We start from the raw sequence: 22,658 nt of genomic DNA on the forward strand, positions 1-22,658 counted from the left end.
TAATATAATATTTGGGTGCATGATATAAACATGCTCATCGAAAAATATGGTGGTTTCTCAAATTCGAAAATTTTAAATAATATAATTTTATTATTGATGTATATTTGAAACACACCAATTTTTTATTTTATATTTAATTATGTTTTAGTTTGTATTATTTTTTCTTTTTTTAGTACACTAAAATTTGCTCATATATATTTTGTTTGTTATGTTAGTTAATAAGTCCATTCCATCTGCATGTTACTAGGCTATAACAGAGATCAATAAATAAGTAATAAAATATGCTCAATATTGACAATTTCGTCAGATAAAATAAATAAAACTTTTGTTTCCCCACTGGTTTATGTTATAGTCTCTCGCGTTTACAAAAGGAGTAACGTACAAATGCTATGTCGCGAATTGTCTACGGTATAAATATCTGAGAGCTGTCTAGAACAGAAACTGTAGGAAATAAAACGTTGGAGAGTCAGAAGGGCTGTCAGAGACTTCTATGATCTGAGATACAGACTACCCCGACAAAGGCCAGAGTCGGCTGTCAAAGGGGCCTCAGACCGGAGCTGCCTAGTTAGAGCTCTCAGGTAACCTCGACCTTTACTGCATAATTAACTAATCAAAAGGAGTCTTAATGAGGCATTAGTCGTTCCTTCCTTTCACCTTCTTCGTAGTCTTAAACTGATACCTGCTACCGGGTTACTGGCCAACCGGATTCATGAGTAACACTGAACATCTAATGATCTAACCTTCAATTTATATATATATATATAATGATTATTGTTACTTATTAATAAACTAAGATTAATAACCACAGGACATCTAGCTAATGGAAAACAAAACTCCAGAGCATAAGCTAAATCGTCAGTTTATTAATTTAATTAATCCTTCATAGTTTTTTAATTTACCGAGTTTTTATGCCACTGAGAAAATAATATTTATACAAGTATATATCACATTTAACAACAAAAATTTATAAATTACTCAGTTTTTCGGAGCCAGGCCATCAAAATAAAGCGAATAATATTCTGATTTTTTTTTTGTGAATCTCCTCAAAATTGACTTTTGTAGTTATTTCGAAATGTTTTTTATTTGATTCCTTGAGTGGTCAATCTTCAAGTGATTTCTTTTGATATTTTTTTCTACGATTTTTCATTTTTTCTTTTATTTTTTAATTATTTTGTTATTTTTTTTCATATTTCGTTTTTTATTTTCCTTGTCAGGCCAACCTCCTTTAAATGTCTCTAGACAGCGCTTATTACAGATGCAAACCATTTGTATTGAAATAAAGGTTTTGACATTATTACACGAAAAATTGTCATCATTACTTCAGTTTTCTAAACATCTCACATTTAATTTTGAAGAAATTTCCCTTTTTTTTTAAGTATTCTATTTTGTTAATTAAATAATATGATTATATGTAATGTACAGAGCTTATTTTTTTAATATAATTTTTATGTACCTTTGTTATACCTAAAAACATTTTTATTGATTATATTTAAAATATTTTTATGTTATTTTCTTTTTTTCCCCCCCAAGATCTTTCTGTTTTCCATTTTCGTTTTTCTTATTTGATACTCATATTTTGTTTGTTAATTTCTATATTGGGACAGTCCTCTTTGTATGTCCCTAGGCTATAAAAGAGGTAAATAACAAAATTTAAAAAAAAAAGTTTTTGTATTTGCATTAAATTTATATTTCAGGTTTAATATACGAAACGTCAGTTTTTGGGCCTGACATTGATAAAGTATCAATAGAGGTAAAATTAATTTTTGTTTTATTGATACATCAAAATATTCCCCTTTAATACTTTACAAATTTTTTTTTAAATTTCCTATTCCTCACTCGAAATTTAATGAATTCCTACAATAAATTTTCATAGCCACATCTATTTTAAAAACTCGGTGATATTTAAATAGCTCATGTCTTAAATAAGTTAATCCACTCATGGTTACTAACATATTAATTTTAAAAAATCGTTAAAACCCGCATGAAATTGTTAATTATTTTTGGCGATTTATGCCTACTTGTTCTCAGAGGCTAAGAATTTTTGGTTTGTGTCGTCCGTAACCGACTCGTATTATTGGCTCTATTCTCTATTCTCTCTTTATTATAACAATAGAGCTGGTGATAGCGAAATTCTTGGCAGCCGGGCGGGATCGATCTATTTTCCACTTGACGACAAGAATATATTTCAATTTTTTCTTCTTGGATATTAACCATTACCTTGGTAATGAAAAAGGGCTTCAAGGACCAATGAGTGGTATAGTGAATGGGCATTTCGCAAAAAAAGAAAAAAAACAAACTTTTTTTACAGTTTATTTCTACTCAGGAAATTGATCATGCTTATGTAATTTTAAACATCAATATAAACCTTTATTGTTTCATTGTATAAAAAAATTTAATTTCATCCATTTTTTAAACCAAGGTGTTTTTAATAAATATTTTTGCAAAACATTGCAATGGAAATAGGACCATTGATTATATACAGAAGCAAAGAGAAAAAAAATACGGTTCTGCTATAATAGTTGTTAAACTAGGACTTCTAATATTGAATATTTCTATGAAAGAGACAAGGGACAAAAAAAAAAAAAACCTCATTAAATTGATGTATATTCTAGATATACAATATTTTATATTACATTTTAGTGTATCTTTGCCCTATCAGAATTTCTTTTTAAGTTTTATCTTCAGAGGTCAAAATATTATTGTAATTTCAAATAACATATTGAAATGTTTCAAAAATTATTGAAACATAATTATTATTGCTTTGAATAAAAATATATATTTTTTAAAGGTCAGATTAATGTTTTGGGAGAATAATATAATTAACTATCGAAATTTAGAATATTCAGGCTAGTATTGAAATATTAGATACTCAGTCTACAAAAACATCTTAATTGCATGACGAAGGAGTTAAAAATAACTAATTAAGAAATAAATCTATCTATGAGTTTTAATAACGACTAACGCCACGATAATTTTGAAAGGACAATTTTTTTTGTTAGGAGCCAAATTGTATTGACCACATTTGTTAGGCACATTTTGAAAAATTAATGTAAAAAAAGACATAAACACATAATCCGAATCACAACTGAAACAAAAAAAAAATCAACATTCGAAATAAATATTTCGGCTAGTCAACTATCTCAAAAATAAAATATATACCTTAGTTTTGAAATTTAATATTTTATTTCAAAATTTTAAACCTTGAATTTTGTCAAATTTAACATTTGTAAAGCATATCATTGGTAAAAGTATTAAACTATTAAGTCTAAAATGTTTTGATTTTATTACATTTAATTTATTCTCTTAGATAAATTTATGGACAACAATTAATAATTAATGTTCTCTACTATAAAAAAAAAACTATTTATTTTTCTTAACTTTTTTGTCTCTCTTAAAAGAAAATTTTGGATTTGATGTTTACGTGGTTTCAGAAGTTTGACATACTGACGATATACTGTATACTGTTTTTTAACCTAAATAGTTTGTTTTTTTTGTTTTGTTTTTTATAAAATTATCCTTCTGACTCTAAATGTTATGAAACGTGATAAATGAATCAGACTGATTTTAAGGTTAATTAATGATTAATTAACCATATTAAACAAATAATTAGTTATAACAAAAAGTTACTAGTATTTTTGTATTATATATATCACCAAATGTTCCAAACCTCGTAAATATTGTAAATATCTTCCCACTATAAATTGTATTTGATTACACTATAATTTCTAGAACCCGTTAGTGCTTAACCCCCTTCTCAAGAACCAACATCTGCATGATCTCTCCAGCAGAGTTTGATATATGCAAGTTTTTTTTATTGTTTTTTTTTTTTTTTAGGAAGAATAGTAGTTATCGACTTTCACTTATTACAATTTTTTACAACTTTCAGTTTCATATAAACGTTTTCTTATCTTATACAAAACACCTATTTTATGGGCACCTATCTAGTGGAGCTCTTAAAAGAAATCAAAATGTTTTAAACAGTAATAGAAACATTTAAATGTAAAATATAAAACTTCGTTCGATACATAGATTATTTGTGATATACTTTTAAAAATTGAAAGGTTCTTTTTTCAATTATGTTTAGAATAACGAAAATGGAGATAATTTATTAGTTATATGTATATTTCCTTTTAATTTACAAATATAAAATTTAACTTACACTTAAAATAAAAATTGTAAGCAGAGGATTCGCTTTTATAACTTACAGGTTTAAATTTCTATTTAATACAGACAACTTTACAAATACCCGGTTACATTAACCATTAACTGGTTACTTATCTTTTTTATTTGTTTTATTTTTTAAGGAATTTAAATTTATAATAAATACTGGTAGAAAGGAAAAGTTGATGGCCTTCATATTAGGAAAGGGTGATTTGCCAAATTTTAAACATTTACTTTTTGTTGATTGCCCTCTTGTTATTGATATATGCTCCCTCAGTTATTGTCCTCGACTTAAATATCTGTAATAAATTGATATTTGAAAGGTTTTTTTTTTCGAAATAACGTGTTTGGACGTCTTTGGAATTTTGATTCTGGTATATGTAAGCATATATAGTCAATCAGAAATTGTTGTATAAATCTTACTCACCAATTGGGAAAGTAAGTGATTTCAAAATCATTCAACTTACCTGAAACAAATAAATTTATATTAGATAAAGAAATTAAAAAAACCAATTTGGTATGAAAATATAAATAGAATGTAAATTAAAAGAAAAAAATAAGAGTTGAGTAACAGATTTGGACAAAAATTAGCTAAAGTTGAAACTAATAGTTAAATTATCGTAAATTCAATAATTATTTATCAATGGTTCATCCATGAATCATTGATGAATAAATGAAGGGTTGTATCAATGGCTATTAGTTTAAACCATAGTTAATTTTTGCCCATCTCTGCAGAGTAATAAGGCACCTATTCTTCTTTTGCTTTTTACTTTTGAATTTAAAAAAAAAAAAAAAGTTTCCAAATTTTGTGAAATATTTTTTTTAAAAATATATATTCACACAATAGCATTAATAAATCACACTAGGTCATCTGGAACCCGCTTTCTTCTAACAGAGGGGGAGGGGCGTTTAATAGAATGGAGCTACCTCATTACTGCACCAAAAGCTAAGAAAAAATATATAAAATTTGAAGAACAAACCAATATAGACAAAAATAAATGCTTAAAGAATCTTTTATTGTTAATAAAAACATTATATAAACTTTTTATATATTTGTATTATATTTTTCGAGACTAGTATTTTATTAATAATAACAAAAATTAACCAAATTATCTCATGTTTCTTTATTAATACCTAATTAAAAGTCCTACGTTTCGGCCGATTCGATCACCATCTAGGACTTAATTTTAGTATTACAGCTTCACATTGATTTATTAAAACTCGCAGGTTATTAGGACTTCACAATTTTTGTATGCTACTACCATTAACATAACATGCTACTACCTTTCATTAGCTTGGCTATGTTCTTATTTTGAGAAATGACAGGGTTCGGTAGGCTCAATGCTGATGCGACGTGTCGAAGAACACTTCGTGACAGTGCTATTTTTGGAAGTTGATTGGTAAAATAGATCCTACCAATCCTGGGCAATTAATGTTATTAAGTATTAATGTTCATTTATACTACATATAGAATAGTAGACAAACCTATTTGTTGTTAACCAACGTTTCGCCCCACTTTGTAGGGCTTCGTCAGGGCTGTCAGATAGAAACAAGGATGACGAACGCAGACAATCTTCCTACAGTCCACTTCATACGGTCAAGTATCTTCTTCCAATCTTAGTATTTCGTTTATTCGTATAATTAATTACTAAATCAAATAATCATATGCTATTATTTAATACTTCAAGAAAAAAAAATTTATCTCACTTAGAGATTTTTGGGGCAAAAAATAAAAATTTCCACAGAATTTAAGATTAAAATGTATGTAAGACCTTTCTCTTTGTACTTTTTAGGTACAGCTCTGTAATGTTTCAGCAGTGATTAGAGAACATTTAGCTTTAAAAAAAGGTCGACATTGCATATTGCCAATTTAACTTGAATTAGGTAAAGTGCATGTTGGTTTGTTCCAGGTGAAATACCACAACCAAAATTAAGGTAGAACTCATTCTCCATGCTAATTCATTCGCAACATTCCGCGAGGGACTGTACACAGAGGAAAGTGGTGGTACGGCTAAGAATATGTTGTACGAAAAAGAATGAAGTGACAGTTGAAGGGTCTTTGCTACGGCGGAACTGAGGATTTGCATGTCATTAGCATAACAGATACTGTTAAGTCACAGGAACGGGGACCATTAAAGTCAATGTTCAAGAGCGGGGTAGGGTTGACAAACGAATTAAAACACAGGGTAAGAGAAAAAAAAATGGAATAACAGAGGGAGAAACAGAAATTTTTAAGTATTATTGTCATAAAGCGATATGCGTTTATTAATTGTAAACTAGTGTGAGTCTGCTTGTGGTGAGTCCCTTCTCGAGCTTTGTTTTGATCTATCTCTCTCCTCCTCCTCTTTCAATATAATATTTATTTAATCTTTAATTTTTTATTATGCTCCTCGCTAATTTTTACTTCACTTTCCTGTGAGGATGCTGAGAGGGGAAGTATTGTGGCCTGTTAAATTTTGAATTAGCTTTATCTATGGAAATACACGTTTTGAACGTCTCAACGGCTCAAAACGTATGAAGTCGTACGAAATTAAAATTACGTGTTTGGAACTGGTTTATTTCTAGGATGTTACAAAAACCTTTTCGACAAAATATACTTACATAAATACCATTTTTCTATTTATATTATTTTCTCCAACGATTTTGATAAAACTCGGTAAATAAATTTAAAATTTGATGATCTTTTATATCTTATCCTCATTGGAATAGTTTAACAGCGCTTAAATGTATTTTAATTTTAATTTACTTATATGTAAACGTATTGGTACTGGTACTGGTACTGGTATTTGGGGGGTGGGGGATAAGTCCGGCAAGTGCCAAACCCTGACGGCTACCTGAGTTGCCGCCGCATACTAACCAGGGTGGGAGTGTCAAGATTCATTTTTCGGGACCGCCGAAAAATGAATATTAACTTCCCAGATGGGAATCGAATCCACAACGTTCCGAACCGAGCGCATTGGGACCTGCGCCCCCAACCCGTACCACCTTCGGGTAATTATTTATTACCGTTTATTATGTAAAAGTAAAAGTATTTTAATTTTTTTTAAATATTTTGTTTTTATTTCAACATACTAATTAAATAGTTGATAAACTAGCTAAACTTCACTTAACTCATATATGAGGTTTTCAATTGACTAAATGACCCCCTAAAATAATTCTTAGCATTTCCCATTAGAGTATGGATGTGATAGTGTTTTAACTTTATTAGAACATTTAGTTGGAAATTTTACTTTTGCCTACTTTATTTTATTTTTGTTTATTTATCGGTCAAAATATACCCTGTTTTTCTTATTTTATGTTTACATATGTGTGTGTGTTTTATAATTTTGTTATGAATGTAATAACATCACTATTACTTATCGTCCTAGAATGTAGCATAATGTAATATTTATCAATAAATAACAATTTATTATATAATATTAAAAAAAAAAAATAAGTATTTTCGATATTGATTTTAAAACAGTTTATCAGTGAATAAATGGTCAGAATGTAAAATTTATTAAAAACTATATTACTGGCATACTTATTTAAAAGAAAAATATTAAAATTTGGAAACGATAAATACTATCGAAAGTACTTTTTTGTTAAAATTGGACTTGGTCAATCTGCATTTTGGTCAGATAAAAGGGAAAATATATTGGCATCGTGAATAATTGGAAATGATCTAAAACGAACGAAAATCAATTTCAACTCGAAGCAGGGACCATCTTCGCATAAAATAGAAGCACTTTAATATGCTGTTAGTTGAATTAATCAGTACACATATGGTTTGACTTGTTAATATCTATCTGCAATTAACTCAAGATCCATTCTTGGGTTAGTTATTACACAATTTGGTTCCTTTCTGCAGAATGCGGACCGTTTGCAGATGGGTAGAGTTTTTTTGAATGGCCATAGCTTGGTAACCTGCAACGAACCCTGACTCCATTAAATCCAGGAGACAGGAGATTACACGCCCAATCATCTGATAACCTCCTTCCGATGAGTGAGTCTGTTATTATCGTAGCCATGCAACGGAGGGTATCTCCAATCATCTATTGTTACCGGTTCCAATACCATATATCTCATTTAAATAATCACGTATTTGTTTTTTCTTTTTATGCCAGTCATATAGGAATTTATTGCTTTAATTATTTTGGGATTTATACATTTTGTAATCGAATCCAATACAGCACTGTTGTATATTTTTCGGTTTTTAACATCAGAAGGAAGTAAGGTTTAATTAAAGTAGGTTATGTAATAGTAATACTCAATGGTACATAATAGTCTATTTAAAAAAAAAAAAAAAAAAAAAAAAAATCGAGATCTGATTTTCGGTCCTCTGAACCCAAATCAGTATTTTTAAAAAGTATATTTGTTGTTCCCTTGAATTGATTTTTTGAATTCAAGTTTAAATAGTTTAATATTAATAGCTTAAGTGGCGATAGGTTATTGATCATTCCCTTTTGTTTTAGATTTCCAACAGTGCTATTAAATTTCTGTTTAACTGTGAATAAATTACAACTTTATAATTAATTATATAAGAAAATAATGATGTAATATTCTTATCAAAAAGTAATTACGAGCTTATTACTCACGCTGGGGAGTGGAAACTTTTGTACGAAAGGGTAAAAAATAAAAAAAAAAACTCTAGATACGGAGACGTGAACATGTGTTGCCCAGTGAGATCACTATACCACGAAGGGTTTGCGGGAAAAAAACGCATGCCATTCCCGCGGCTTTTTACTATTCTTAGGATTTATCTGTATCAGATGTCAGCTAAATATTAAAAACACATTCAAACGTGGGAAATTTAAACGCAGATAAACGACAGTTTTTAATAATAAATTTTGTGTATAATTCAGATATTAAAATAAGCATGTTTTTAGTAATCAGGAGGTAAGATGGTACCAAGTCAAAGAAGCATGAGGTGAAATGAGAAATGTATTTTTTCTTATGCTTATACCTCGCATTTCAACGACACCCATTCTCAGCTTTTTTTTAATTATGGAATTCTCTATTTATAAACTTGTTCAAAGAGATTGGTATCTTTAAGATTAAAATGGATAAAGCCAGTAAAATAGAGATTTTTGAGAACAAAAAAAATGAATGTTAGATTTTATTTATATTGTCTTATGTGATACAGTGAAACTTTTGTATAACCGATAAAAACGAGATAGATGGTTTTGATCATTATGCGGAGATTTCCACTGAACAAAAAAAAGAAAAAAACTCAAAAATGAAGGAGTAAAATTATTTATATATCATCACCTAAACGATAAATAAAAGAAAGTATTATTTTTGGGAGGGATATAACGTATGAACTATCGTTTTGTTGGGCACGAAAGTAATTTTCTCATACTTCGGAAATTCTTGTGCAATTTGTCTAATGGTTTCGAACTTATGAGATATCATAGCTTATGCTACGAGTTGCCATTTTATTTTCAATATAAATATTTCACGCCTGATAAAAATTTACAGTCGAAATCACACCAGTTAATATCAAATGATTTATTATTCATTGAAGAAATATCTGGCTGTCGAGAGGGATTCTGATAAAATCACCTCCTTGCACAACCATTGATATAGTAACAGTACTTCGTTACAAAGTACTGCATCACTGACCCTTAATGGGTTATAGCAGAACAGGTTCCATTTTTAATGTATATATTTATAAATTTCATTTCACCAAGATATTCTATTTTAAAATACACCTACTACAACGAACTTTGGAAGGTTTATTCCGGGCGGTCTGAAACCACCAGCGATAGGACGTTCCCAAAATAATTCTTCTGACAAAGCTATTGTTATACCTGACATTTCTGATAGCTGCTACCTGTACCGTCATCGGAGGCTTTTTATATTTCGCCCGCGATCTGGAAAATCCTCTTCGGTGCTCCGGAGGATATAACGTCATAGATATTTATATTCTTCCTGGTTTACACGGTTTCCCAAGAGGCGGGCAGTCGGCTAGAAAACGTGAATAAACAAGACAATCCTTGGCGAGGTTCCTACTAGCTATTTGAGCCTTCTAATGGCCGAGATAGTGCATAAGTGAAATATTATTTGCCCCATCATACCGAGTGTGAGCCAAATCCCCTTCAGTTATGTTGAGCTTCGTGTTGCAAGCTCTGTGAGAAATAAGTCTTTGCTGTTATATATTTCATAGGAGCGGGGTGTCTCTGTGCTATTAATTCGAAGGACCTGGATTCGAATCTGGCTCTGGCCTGATAGTGGAGTAAATATAATTATTTACTCTTTTACTGTGGCCGTGAGTCAACCATATGGTTGGAGCGTCCTCTGGGTTCATCCAGCCTCACAAATTGGAGAAAGTCTGGTGGTCGAAAGGGATTCTGACCAAATCACCCCCTAGCACAACTATTGGTCTGGTAGCAGTAAGGAAAATATTGCACCCTTAACCCTTCTTGGGTTGTAGCTGAACAGATTTAATTTTTGATGAATATATTTCAAAATTTCATTTCTAATAACCGCTCTTTAAAATCACCAACAAAAATTGAATTTCCTTCGTACATTCCGTAGATGGTATAATAGTTAAAATGCTTTACAAATCGTCTTCCATTAGATGGTGTAGATATTAATGAACAGGATTCAACCATACCTCAAGTAAAAACTGAAATGAAAAATTTTATATATAGTGGTATTGTATTTACTACCGAGATATTTATTTATTTTTTCCGTTAAGTATAGTGTTTTTTTTTTCTCTCCACGTGAATTTATCTCTTAATTCTTTCTCGGAACTCACAGTTCAAATCATTTTCTAATAACAAAATTAATTACATCAATACGAAATATGCTTGTATTTATTCAAGTGGTGTTTTTCATTTTCTTTAATGTTAAATAAATAATTTTTAAACGTTTGGCACTAAAAACGCTTTCCTATCCATAATTTGTCAGGTATTTATCTCTGCTGGAATCGAAAACCACATAATATTACGCGAAGTTGATATTTTAATATGCTTATGGACTTTGAAGGTTTATTAAGGCGTAGTCAAATTTACTGTCGATTTTTATTCGTTTCAAATTTGTCTTCTTTAAATTTTTATTTTTTAAAAATTATTATCGTTTAAAATTTCCCTTCTTTAAATTTTTATTTTTAAAAATTTTTATTCCTTTAAAATTTCTCTATACTAAAATAATAATATTAAAAAAGAAAATATGTATCACCTAAGTTGCTATGAGGTGAAAAGTAGTTGGAAGAGGAGAATGACAATTTACACAGTCTTGTTTAAAAATAAAGAGATTAAAAATAAGGTAACTTAAAATTTGATTTAAACTTAATAAATTTGCCCAAATATGATTGAACAACTTCTTAATTTATATTTTTAACAGCAACATAATTTTTTGTATATATACACTGTGGCTCTAAAGGAATTTTCCTTTTCTTTTTTTTAATATAATATATAATAAATAAATATTAATACTATATTTTAAAAAAATTGTTAGCACTATTGTTTGTTCATTTGACAGTGTAGTAATCATAAGTTTCCTTTAATTTCACACGTAAAGCTTTAAAAATAGATAATTACTATAAAAACAATTTTTAAAATCCCTTTGCCTTTATTAAAAATGAAGTATCATTTTCTAAAATTTATATTCGACTCATGTGCTACTGTATCAATATTTGTTATCAATTTGTAACTGCAAAGTACTCGAACGAAATTAATACTATTTTTAAGATTTTGAAACAGAATATCTTCTAGATGAATAGATTTTTTTTTTCCCCAGAACCACAATTCAGAAGTTGAACTGTTCAAAGGAATCTATTTTTAGGTGATCGCCCACGTACTAACTAAAACGTCAAGTATAAAAACGCTGAAAACTTTGGCACGCTCCAGTTTAGTATTACATATAACAATAACATATTTTTTACTTCTTTTTCCTCCATGAGTTTATTTTAGTACTAAAAAACGTCAAAACCAACAGATATAGTGTTTCGTAAGTGAGTTTAAGATTGTGGATAATAGTGTTATTGACGTCATTGAGCTTTATATATATATATTTTATATTGAACTAGCGTTAATTTAAAAATAAAAACAAAGAAGATCTAACAAAATTAGCAATAAAAAGATCGTGAAAAATATATACAAAGTAATGAATTGAGATTAATATTTTTTTTTGTTGGGATTATGTTTACTATTAATCAAATAGATGAAGACATGACTCCATTTTATCACAGAGATAGTCATATATTTAATTTGATTTTATTACTTTTATTTTAATTTTTTAATTTTCAATCATTCTGAATTATTAGAAGCTTATGATGAATATGTGTGAATTATTAGTATGTGATGAAACCATGTGTGGTAGTTACGAATGTTTTTAAAAAAGGCTTTTTGTTAACAATGGAAAAATTATATAAATCATAAATGATAGAACTGAATGGATATCAAGTATGTTCTATGGGATGGATAACAAGGAGAAAATATGTTTCCAATAGACTTACATAATAAAGAAATATTACTTATGCTATTATAGAACTTATATAAGAAATAAATAACATCTTCTAAGTTAAGACCAGAAATACAATCTGGAAGAGTTAAACTTATTGAATGGACTAAGTTACAACATGAATAATTCTCTGATTAGTAGACGAAAATTTGTCGTTTGTATATTACAGGAAAATTATTCCTGTTCTTTTAATTCTAGATAAATTAAATTCTATTTTTTATCAAACAGAGATAATTCTAATAAAGAACTCATTTCAACTTTAGCTGCATTGCATAACGGTGCGCATGTAAACAAAAGAAATTTATTCAAAGTGCTTGAGTGTTCGGGTATCTATTTCTTTGTATAATTATTAATTTTCTAACGTAATTTTAATCAAAATAAAGTAATAAAATATGTTTAAAATGGATAACGAAAAAGAAAGAAATATGTGCAGAAAATTGATCTCATTGTGTGTGTAGTGATAACTTTAACTTTTCAAAATTCCACTTCATACTGAAACATGTTTCAAACATGTTCCGTTATCACAAGAAATATTAATTATTTTAAAATTAATAATCCTTTACTGGAAGAGTTTCTAGAACTAATATGAACTTGGTGAATGACACAATCTTCCTTGTTTAAATATAACAATCCTCAGGAAGGTTATTATTCTCCTTGAAAAATCTATAATAATTGATATAAAAAGTTTTTTATTTAATAATTGACAATAATATGTTTTAATATTAGCAAGTAATGACAAATTACGGAGTTAATTATACATTATATATAAAATAGTTAATCAGCAACCTGAAGATGGATGATAACACCGAAGATTGTGTCATTCACCAAGTTCATATTATTAATTATTTATAAAATTAAAGATTCAAAAATAATTTACTTCATCGAACTAAAATGAGATTAATAACTTTGTATTTACAGTAATTTATTTAAACTTTTTTGTGGATTTCATTTTTTTTAACTTTAGAAAGCATTAAAAAAAATGTATAAATGAAGTCCAATTTGTTTTATAAAAATTTTTAAAAATTGCACTGAAAAATATATGATTTTTAACAAGTTACGTTTTTCAGAAATTCCTTACATGGCGAATATTTTTGTATTATTAAGTCGACTTACATACATCAAGTAAATGGATTTTGAGCCCGTTAATACAATAAACTCAATTTCACAAAGTTTACAGCCGTGTAAAAATATATGATTTTAGCAAGTTACGTTTTTTTATTTAGATAGTATAATTTCTACAAATAGAGTAAAAAATGCCGTTATTTTGTAATGGCGGTGCAAACAATTACAGGACTAATGTGTGTTAAATATTTTATCAACCTTGGAATTTTTAATTAAACAACATATGAATGTTAGCACTGATAATTTTATTACAACGATGAGGTGGTATTCAGTGTGTTTTAAAAAATATTTTCCAATATTGGAGAAGCTGTATCTTAAAAATTAATGGGTCAACACAGACCTTTGCCCAAAAATTTCACTACCTTATCAAGTTTTATTTATACAAATAAAAACTTTCTTAATTTTCAGTTTTATTTTCCAATTTTTGCCCATTTTAGCCACAGAGAAGCGATCATTATGAATTTTTTTTGGAATTTGAGGTCAAATTCTAATTTTCGGACTGCTTTTTAGAATTTTAATAAAAAGAAATTACCAAAAATTAAAAACCTTCCTGAATATAAATTAAACTAATACAATTTTTGAATGTGATTTAATTAAATAAAATTATTATGAGCTAATTTTGCATTAAACAAAAAAATATGGGTTTTTATATAATTATAAATTCACAAATACATGCAAATTAAAACCCCCAAATACTTATGTATTACCTTATTTAGTTCAAAGTATATACCTAAATCAAACCCGGAGAAAAATAAGTATTTATATTCCAAGGAGGCTTGCGTTTTGTATTTTAAAATAAACTTAGAACCTACAATACTGGATTTTTTTTGGTTTTATTTTCACACCAGTTAGTATTTCAAACCGGGGGCAAGGACAACGGGATTTCTAACCCGCCCGGCGCCTGCTTTCCAATTATTTGATAAATAAAATTTAAATACTGTAAACACGAATACATGAAAATAATTAAGTGTCACAAATTTTATAGATGTACGTAAATTGAGATTGTATTTATTAGTAGAATACGTGACAATTATCATTTCAGGCCTAAACAAAAGTTTATTGCCAATATGATTGAGATGAAATTTTAAATAAGGAAAAAAAACTTTATTTTCAATAAATATTCTCTTTAGATTAATACAGGGAAGGTGGTTAAAGTAGCATAAGTTACAATAGATCTAGTATTTTGATTAGTATAGAATATTTTGAAATTCTGACTTAGATTAAGTTTACCCCCTCCAACAAGTTTAAAGCTTGTTTTAGCTAACCATTAATAACATAGGTATATCGGCCATTTTTTAACTTTTACTATTCTCCTTCTGTTTTGATACTGAACTAAGTTTTATCCCGGTTTTATTATAATAATTATTAAAAACTATGCATATTTATCAATTCTATTTCCTTTATGGTTTTAAACAAAATTTGCGACAATTTTATTTCATGTTTTTTCTTACTCACCATGCAGGAAAAGATATTCAACCATCATCATGTTACTCACTGACCTGAAACAAATTACATCACATTAGAAAAAAAACACTAAAAATGCTTCATGATTAGGTTTTCCCCACTTACATCAATAAAATAAAATCATTTTACTGTTCTCAATATCTACATAATAAATGAAAATATTCTGGATTTTCTTTATAGGAAGTCTGGTAAGTCAGTTTCAATAAAAAATTGTTGAGGTTAAAGAGCTTCCAATTTGAATGTATTTTATTCTAAATTAACATATTGTTGCACAATATTTCGGAACTATTGTCCCATATTCATATACTTTAAATAAACCTACAAACAATAATATTTCACTATACAATAATATTATAATTCATTATAATAATTCACTATAACAATCCTCATCCATGAGTATTTATAATTCATACAATTATATTTACCTCATAATTAGTCAAAATTTAATTTCACAAAGAAAATCATGTCAATATTTACATTGCTTGGTAAAATAATTGCTTTACACTGTTTTTATTTTATTATCATTCATTATTGTTGCATTCTCCTCCCCTCTTTAGCACAACCATTGCTCTATATTTCTTACTACCTCTTTGCACCTTATCTCATGTCCAATGTGCTGTTTGGTTAACTCCCTATTTATATGTCCCACTTTGTCTATTGTATAATTTAAATTGAAAAAATTAGTGATTTTATTTCTTATAATCATAATATTTTATTTTATAAAATAGTTTAAAATGTTTTTGTTTAATATTTTTGCTTAATATATTATATTAATTAAAATATAAATTACATTAATACATTAAACAAATAAATTAATACATTTAAAAAAATACTGCTCGCTATTGAACCAAAATGTAAGATATTTCGATAATTTGGTTTTCTTCCCAACAGGAACCAAGGCTGTCTAATATAATTGAGAGGAGAGCTTAACCTAGGGAAAATTTGGAAATTGAAAATTGAAAAATTATTGATGTAGCTTATATCGATACGCTTATCGATATCACAATCTATCAATGTTGGTTGGTTTCTAGTTGAATTTTTAGGTTCAATTAGTAGACAAAATCTTAAAATATTTATTGTACATGTTTAAGTACATTCATTATTATTGATGAAAGGAATATGGTCCGGGTGCGGTAAAAAAAAAACTCAAATAGTAGAAATATACTATTTTAATTTCAGGGCTAAAAAATTTAATTAATATTTTAAAAAAATATTTCTTTTGTTATCTATTTGTTACTATTACCCTTTACATTTACTATTTACTACCTTTAATTTTTCTTATTATATCTTACTTTTTTACTTTTTATACCCCTGTTATTTTACACTTATGTTTTTGTTTTCCTTTTGTAACTATGTGTTTGTATCTTTTTTAGCCCTGAAGAAGCCCTGCAACGTGGGGCGAAACGTTGGCTCATTAAAATAGTATATTTCTACTATTTGAGTTTTTTTTTTACCGCACCCGGACCATATTCCTTTCATCTTTACACACGGTCAATCAATAATCTTCCAGTATTCATTATTATTGTTTATATGCGGTACAATTGATTAATTGTAATCTACGGTTTATAGATCAGAGAAGGTTATAAGCCCTTATAGTACAAGAGACCAAGAGGAGAAAAGAGTCAGTTATTTCACCAAAATTAATTTAATGAAAACTATGTATAATTACTAGTCAAAATTGATGATTCTGCCAAGTATACGTTTGGGGAATAAAAAATTGCGGCTTTTTCAAAACGTTAAAAATAATTAATGTTTCATTCGGAGCTCTATATCTTTAAAACTTCCAATAACAATAGAAAATCTAAGTTTTTAAGATATGGAGCTCGGAATGAAAAATTAATGTTTTGAAACTGTCAGCATTTTCTATTCCCCCTACCTATACTTGGCAGACTCAACAGTTTTGACTATTAATTTAGTTTTCATTGAGGTAATCAAAAATTGGGGTGAAATAACTGCCTTTTTTTCTTCCCGGCTCTTGTACTATTATGAATTGTGGGCTAGAGGTGATAAAGATGACATAGTATACTCCAATATGGATACTTTTCTGTTATTGAAGAAGTATCAACAACAGTTAGCCCTGAAAGCGTTTAAAATATGGCTAAAATTAAATAGTACGAAAGCATTTTGAGTAGAAGAGATATAGAGGAGTAGGGGTCCAGTCAAACGAGGATCCTTTATTGCAATTTATTTCCCCGTGGAAGGGAAAGAAGCTTTAATTGCCTTTGGAACCGTCCGCCAAAAAAGAAAAACCTTAAAGCCGGAAATAATTCCATTTTAATGAGTCTTTTCAAAGTACAGCCAGTCTCAAGCAGTCCGAAAAAAATCATAGTTGTGGTGGAGTTTCTTTGTTATGTACTTCATTCTGATGTTTGCATAACTTGGAATGTTGTAAATAAACCAAAATAATTTGACCTTAATATTTAATTTTAAACACTCAAACACCAACCCCAATCTTTTTCATTTATTTTTTTTTTTACACATATGTTTTATCAGGTAGGTAAACAAAATTATGTTATAAACATATTCATTGCTTTGACTCTTTTCTATTAAATCATTAGAAATACAATTAATTGATTATATTTGATTGTAGATATTTTTTTCAGATATTAAATTATAGATGCTGAACAAGACGCGCAGTTAAATTATACTATTTTTTAAAATATTCATTACAATTAAATAACCTTGTATGATTTGTGTAATATTCTCATATTATTATCACTATGAGGTACCTCAGTAATTTTAATAGAATTCAGTTCAGTGATTTACAATATATTGAAATATCAGAGATAAAGTAATGTTATAAACTGATCTTAAAACATATCTACACTCCTAAAAAATAATGACAACCGTAAAATTTTGTGAAATTGACTTTGTGCTTGTGGGCTCATATATATTAAATGTTTGTAAATGTACATAATACGAAATTCCTTACTTGGCGAATATTTTTGTACTATAATAATGTAAGTCGACTTACATACATCAAGTAAATGAATTTTGAGCCCGTTAATACAATAAACTCAATTTCACAAAGTTTAAAGTCGTGTCATTGTTCTTAAAGAACAGCGATTTGATTTCCTTAAATTAAAAAAAAAAAAAAAAAAAAGAAATCCTGGAATGCAAGTAGTAAATTATTTTAAATAAATTTGAAGTTTTTCCAAGATAGATAATAATTCAATTAATATTCATCTTAATGTCATCTAAATTAATTTAATTTAGAGTGATACAGGTAAGAAGTTAGGTATTTAGTAACTATAAGTCGATGATTTTTTCTATTTTTTAAAAATCTTTGGTCCTTTTCAGGGCTTAGAGGATATCTTTAGGCTATTTTTCACGCGTAAGTCAAAACAGGCTGTGTTTAACACGTTGAAGAAGATCTAGAAATTCTTTAATAACACCATTATTTATTATGAAAAAAAAAACTTTTTGGAAGAACCATATCGCTTCATGTTTATTATTAAAGATATATTCCACAATATGTTGTGAAGATAATACCGAAGAAGTAACATTCAACTCCGTTTATGGCCTACAAGGTTCTTTCTCCATCCTTTTTTTTTTTTTTTTTTTTTAAAGCTTTCACGCAGCTTCCTTGCAGCAGATTGATGGGATTTATCGAGTAATTTTTTTCTCTAATAGTTAAAGGCCATTAGGGGTACACATCCCAAGACAAATCGAGGCCGAGAAAAAGGAAAGCCCTGGAGGCTGACTCATGTTTTTCCGCTTTTCCGTCCACAACTGTTTGCCATATAGTTTGCCTTTTCCTGTTTTTCTAGGAAAAAGCTTCCTAAAGTCATTTAAAAACTGATGTATGACCCAAATCCAAGTTACTCTATCATCAAGGTTATATTCCGTTTTGAAAACACGGTCGCAATACATCTAAATGCACTTATTGATACGATGATCAAGTCTTTTAGTTGTTCCTCAGTCTTTAGTAGAATAGTTCAATAGTTATAACGATGTACATAAATTTTAGGAAGATGATCCGAGTGGCGGTCATTAAACGTACAAAAAAGTAATAAAATTGACTATTTATTGGTTTATCAATGGTTTAAAACAATTAGAACATAAATAGAATGGGTATAAAAAATTATATAAAACAAGAGAAACAAACTAAGTTAAGAAAGTATAAATATAAATGAATAGAAAACTAATCAATAACAGTTACAGTAATGAGTAATAAAATAGTAAATATAGAACTAGAGTAATAAATTGTAAAATAAGACTTATTAGAAGTATTAACAAATATGGTAGGGCCCCCCCCTAGTTCAGTTGGTTTACGCCAAGCCTTAGTAATTTGAGATTTCTGGCAGTGCCGGTTCGAATCCAGCCTGGGGCGTTGACTTTTATCATTGAGTGGCGGTTCCACAAAATGAAAAACTCAACCCTCAACCATAGGACTGCAATGGAAGTATTGGCCGGAAAAAAAATATTATAATTAAAAATAAATATCTTTGTATCCCACTCATTACTGTTGTTAAACCCCAAACCACAGTTGAAGACTTTAATTATTATTTTTCTTCTATAATCTCTTTCTATTCCTGTATTTATCTCATCACCTGCCCCTATTATCTTTTATCGCACCTTACTTATAACACATTTACTTCACCAATCCTCTGCTAATGTTTTACCTTATTTGTTATTGCTTCTAAAACGTATTGTTTTAATATCCATTACTCTAGTTCTATATTTACTATTATATCACTCATTACTGCACCCATTATTAATTAGGTTTCTATTCATCTATATTATCATGCTTAACTTAGTTTGCTCCTTTATTTTTTACTCCCTTTCTATTTATATTCTAATTTTGTCATATATTACAATGTATCTTGTTCACATTTAGCACTGCAAAGTGGGACGAAACGTTGGCTAAAAAATACTTTTTTTTTCTATATGGTACCTTTATGTTATTAAACGCCATCCGGACTACCTTCCTACAAGCTACTGAACTAATAACTGTTCAACTATTAAGTTTCTAATACGTATATTTTAGTTTGGTACAACTAAAAGTTTTAGTTTGAGTTCTTCAAGGTTTCAGTACATTATTCTAGTTAAAAAGGGAAATCCATTAAAAAAGAATAAAATGTAATGAATGATGACGTCCTGTGGTTACATTAGTATATCCAGAGCAGGATATGACAATTAAGTAAATCGAAACGGAGATTGTATTAAATTCGACTTTGAAGAATTAAATTTTGATAACATTTATTAGTGGAGGGAAACCTGTAGGTATCATCATAATTTCCTACACCTTTTATTTAATTATACATCAAACCTTAAAATTATTCTAGTTAAAAAGTATAGCTTTTATTGTTAATTTTTTATTGTTAGCAATTAATATTATTTTATAAAATTGAGTATTTTTAAGCATGTCATCAATGGATATCACTATTTTTTGATGTGTAATAGAACAGTATAATTTTCTAAAATTTTCTCTTTACTAAAAGTATCAGTTTTGGAACTTGTAAAAATCCTTGACAGTTATTGATTATAGATGCTCAGTTTTAATTACTAATTCACCTGATTGTTACAAATTTTGCCTAACATAGACTGTAGCTATTTGTATATAAAGTGTTGTAAAAAACCTTATACAAGATGTTGCCAAAACGATCTACGAAAATAAGATATCTACAATATTTCTAATCCATGAAATATTTTTATTATTGTTGTTTTTATACTAAAACATTTTTGTTAATACAGTTTAATATACCTGAAAAATTTTAAATACAATATAAATTAAAATTATTCATGAAATTAATTTATATTTATAAACAATAGTTTAATGCTAGCAAATTTCCCATAGAGAAAAAACTAATTGATGATAGAGAAGTTATTTAAAACAATGTAAATTAACATCGTGCTTCTTAATTTGGTTGCGAATTGAATGAAGATTGCTCGTGTAGCCCCCACAGGTTATGTTACAGATAAGAGAAGCCCATTGTTTAACAACCTTACACCCAACTGTGGGAAAGGTTAATAACCTATGTATAAGAAATCCTGACTCATCTTGATTTTTCTTATAACATGTCCTCATGTAAATACTCCTGTATTAATTAAACCATTCTGAAATTTACATACAAATTTTATTTTTATTCATTTAATATTGTTTAATTTAAATTCAATTCGAAGTTATTCAATGCAAATTAAATTTGAAGTTATTATATATAATTTCCCAGTGATTCTTAAAAATCATTTATAGAACGACGAAATTACAGAAGTAATTGATTCAGTTGAAGGATTTTAAATTAACACACTTTATTACGAAGGAAAAGAAACATTATGGTATTGGAATGAGCTATATCTTCATGCTCTCCCTAATTTTTGCACATTTCGGAACTAATAATATTCACTTTGGGAAAAATTATAATTAAAAAATTAAGATGGGAGCATTTCAATTAGATAAGTAATGTTTTATTGAAATATTTGATCTGTTCGACAAAATAAATAAATAATTTTGATATAAACTGTAGAATTTAATTTTTTTGTCAAAAATAGTTTTATTTTTGAAGAGAAAATCATTATTTTTTTATATAAAGCTCCTTAAATGTACTTGAATAACAGAGAAAATAATTTTTGGGAAGAAATATTATGGATTACAATTCTCAAATTTTTATCCGTGATTTCCAAACTCCTATACAACCTTTCTAAAAATACTGGTTTCCTTCATTGTGTAACTAATTTCCATACATTTGGACAAATAAAAAATAATTGTCTCTTGTGTTATGGTTTATTATTATTCATCTTTTGTTCCCCCTAAAATTTTAAACTTTACTTTATTTTTTTTTATTTCTAACCTTTTACAGAAATATATGTATATAATTTTTCTTAACAAAAGTTATTACATCATAAATATTAGTGTATACAATAATTAATACTTTGGGCTATACCCTTATAAAATCCAATCTTTACTACTTATATGCTTATATTTAACATTTTGGTAAAAAAAAACTGATGACAATTTTTGAATGACCATTTAAAGTTACAAATGGTTAAGAATCAATTTTACATAAATATATGTTTAGTCCTCTTATGTCTGTATGTAAGGATTGTTGTTTTTGTACATTTTCCTATTTCAGTGATTAAAGAATTGGGGAAAGATTTGAGGGAAATGATCCGTCAATTTGTAAATTTATTCTATACTATACTAGTTTAGTATGAATAACCGTTTCCAATTCTCATGTTTTTTTTTTAAATGTTGGCATTTTTTTTTTTAAGTTATTAGTGAAGCTGGAGTAGTTAAATTAGTGAAGCTCCTTTGTACGTGATAATAATATAGAGAACCATGCGATAAACTTGGTAAAACCAGAAATCACATTATTTTGGATGTTATTTAGTATTTTTCATGATGTACTTTCATGTATATTAAAAAAAAAAAAAAACGCAGTTCTCATTTCTCTTATTATTTACTATTAATTTAACCAGATTTATATATATATATATATATTACTATTAATTTAACCAGATTT

At 28.0% G+C, this 22,658-nt stretch overlaps 1 protein-coding gene across 6 annotated transcripts in view; it reads right to left on the minus strand.

The window, feature by feature from the left end:
* Window positions 1–22,658, minus strand: part of Atx-1 (Ataxin 1) — a 248,450-nt gene that overhangs the window by 132,987 nt on the left and 92,805 nt on the right. For 2 of the 6 annotated variants that reach the window (XM_067053453.1, XM_067053454.1), the window contains one exon: window positions 15,187–15,230. The exons of the other annotated variants lie outside the window; for them this stretch is intronic. The gene's annotated coding sequence lies outside the window, so the exon portion shown is untranslated. The remainder of the gene's footprint in view (window positions 1–15,186; window positions 15,231–22,658) is intronic. 6 annotated transcript variants of the gene reach the window in all.

This window comes from Halyomorpha halys, unplaced genomic scaffold (genome assembly GCF_000696795.3).
Source record: "Halyomorpha halys isolate HHAL.00 unplaced genomic scaffold, Hhal_1.1 Scaffold320.1, whole genome shotgun sequence".
Classification (NCBI taxonomy): Eukaryota; Metazoa; Arthropoda; class Insecta; order Hemiptera; family Pentatomidae; genus Halyomorpha; species Halyomorpha halys.